This window comes from Oryctolagus cuniculus, chromosome 14 (genome assembly GCF_051225735.1).
Source record: "Oryctolagus cuniculus isolate XC-2025 breed Fujian yellow rabbit chromosome 14, ASM5122573v1, whole genome shotgun sequence".
Taxonomy (NCBI): Eukaryota; Metazoa; Chordata; class Mammalia; order Lagomorpha; family Leporidae; genus Oryctolagus; species Oryctolagus cuniculus.
This window is the reverse complement of record NC_142880.1, coordinates 24,416,051-24,418,765: the sequence shown is the minus strand read 5'-3', so window position 1 is coordinate 24,418,765 and position 2,715 is coordinate 24,416,051. Positions and strand designations below refer to the sequence as shown.

The 2,715-nt window shown below is 39.4% G+C and overlaps 1 pseudogene; it reads left to right on the top strand.

The window, feature by feature from the left end:
- The first annotated feature begins 1,632 nt into the window (after positions 1–1,632).
- LOC100356973 (ubiquitin-conjugating enzyme E2 Q2 pseudogene) lies at positions 1,633–2,495 on the top strand (annotated as a pseudogene).
- The last annotated feature ends 220 nt before the right edge of the window (positions 2,496–2,715 follow it).

Below are 2,715 nucleotides of genomic sequence, written 5' to 3'. Positions count from 1 at the left end.
CACACAGATTAAGTGCGACCCTGCTCCTTGTATTAAAATATGTCAAAGGAACCCCAGGGGTATGAGGAGAACTAGCTCATCCCCCCATTGGCCCAAGGACTCCCCACTAGTCCCATCTTTTAAAGTTCACACAACACCCTGGGGGTGAGATCTGGAATCCCAGGAAAAGTTGGGGTCAACAATTAAACCATGTCTAAGCTACAGCACCTCTGAAAGTCCCCACCTCCAGAAACCCTCAAATTGGGTGTTAACATTTCAACATCTGAATTTTGAGGAGACAAAATGTTCAGTCTAAGGCATTTCCCCTCTATTGCTAACTATATCTTTTCTTTGGGATGGAAATGCTTCCTTTTCTCTGGATAATCATGTTCCTTTTGTTCTTTACTTGCCATTATGTTTTCTCTCAATATAACTTTCTGCCTTCTTTCATGATTGTTAATTATTGAAAATATAGAAAAATATTTCCTTCTTTTGAAAAAGTTAATCTTATCCTTAAGCTATTGTTTTTCTTTGCCTCTTTTACATATTTTGCTAGTATTTTCTAAGTGATATTAAATGAATATTTGCTTTTGGCTAAAAGCAATTTAAAAGAGAAGAGCTGAGAATATAAACAGAACAACTATCTTGTTTCAGGACCACTGAAAGGCAAAGAATACTATAGCCATATTTTAAAACAATATTTGGGGCCGGTGCTGTGATGTAGCAGGTAAAGCCGCCGCCTGCAGTGCTGGCATCCCATATGGATACCGGTTTGAGTCCTGGCTACTCCACTTCCAATCCAGCTCTCTGCTGTGACCTGGGAAAGCAGTAGAAGATGGCCCAAATCCTTGGGCCCCTGCACCCACATGTGAAGACTTGAAGGAGGCTCCTGGCTCCTGTCTTCAGACATTCACAGCTACGGCCACTGCAGCTAATTGGGGAGTGAACCAGCAGATGGAAGACCTCTGCCTCTCCTTCTCTCTCTATGCAACTCTGACTTTCAAATAAACAGGTAAATCTTTAAAAAAAAAACACCTTAATATTGAATGCCTATCATGTGATAAACACTGTTTTAGACTCACACAGATATAGGTGAGTCTATCTCCATTCCAAAATTAAAAATTTAATAATAAAATAATAATAAATTTTTTATTTTATTTCATGAGCTCTTGTAGAGTAAGGCACAATCTTGACACTGTGTAATATTTCTTACATTTCCCATCACTTCCAATAGCCATGTGGATTAGGACTTTCTCTCTTCTTAGGTCATTTGATGGGTAGATACATAGAAATCTAGATAGAAAGGTAGATAGAAGATAGATGGATCTATATATATATACACATAAATACTCTTGAAGAATAGATATGGAGCAATCATATATACTGTTGCAAGGTACAATTTTGTTGTCATAAGATAATATGTGTATTTGTCCCCTTTGTGAGTGAAAATTAAAGGTTTGAATGAGGATAATTTTCACATTAAAAATAGAATTATAGGCTCTCTGAGAAGACATCTGAGCTAAGACCTTTCATGAAATAGGGGCCTACATGGGAAGTGGAGAGGGCTAGCTTAAATCTGGCAAAGGGACCAAAGGCTCGAGGCAGGAAGACGGAGAGAAAGACTCTCACCCCCTTCTTCAACAATGATTTGTGCACTCTGATGACCCAAATATGACCTCAGTTCTGGAGCGTCTAGAAGATTCTAAGAACAATAATTCACTTCATCAGCAATTTAAGTGGTTGATATGTGAACTCTGCAGATTATATAGCCTTCTTAAGCACCTGGATGCTGAGATGTTAGATCAACCACTACCCGCAGGTCAGAATGGGACAACAGAGGACGTCACGTCAGAAGAGGAGGATGAGGAAGAGGTGGCTGAAGAACCTATTCATGGCAAAAAGTCAGAGGATGAAGGAATTGAAAAAGAAAACTTGTCAATATTAGAGAAAATTTGGAAGACTCAAAGCTAAGACCATTTAAATGTTGGGGTGTCTGGGTCAGTGGAGACACATAGACTCATGAAAGAGCTCAGGGAGACATACAGATCACAGTTACAAGACAGGGGTTTATTCAGTGGAACTCATAAAAGACAGTTTACATGACTGGCATACTAAACTGCAGACAGTCCTGATAGTCCTTTGCACAGTGATCTTCAGATCTTAAAAGAAAAAGAAGGCATAGATTATATATTTTGCTTAACTTCTCTTTTAAGGATAACTTTCTGTTTGGTCCTCTGTTTGTTCAAGTGGTGTTACCTGTTTTTTCAGGAGAGCATGTGTTGGGTGGAGGAGCATTGTGTATGGAACTTCTCACAAAGCAGAGCTGGAGCAGTGCCTACTCAATAGAATTGGTCATCGTGCATATAAATGCCACCTTAGTCGAAGGCAAATCCAGAGTGCAGTTTGGAGCAGATAAGAATCAATGTAATCGAACAAGAGCTCAGCAGTCCTCTAACTCCATTCTACAGATACTTGAGAAAAGTGGCTGGTACACTCCTCCAGAGGAAGATGGCTAAATATGTTACTGTCACATGTGTGGACCAATGTTGCTTTAAAGAAAATCTTTCCAACATGCAGACACTGCTTTGAGTAGCCCATAACAACAGTACTGAAGATGTTAGCTAATAGATATTTTAGTGGATAATCTGTCAACTGGCATCCAGTATAAGTTACATCCTTCTCATTTTGCTCATTTTAGGTATCGTGGACTGAGCAGTAGGGCCTATACTGTATTTC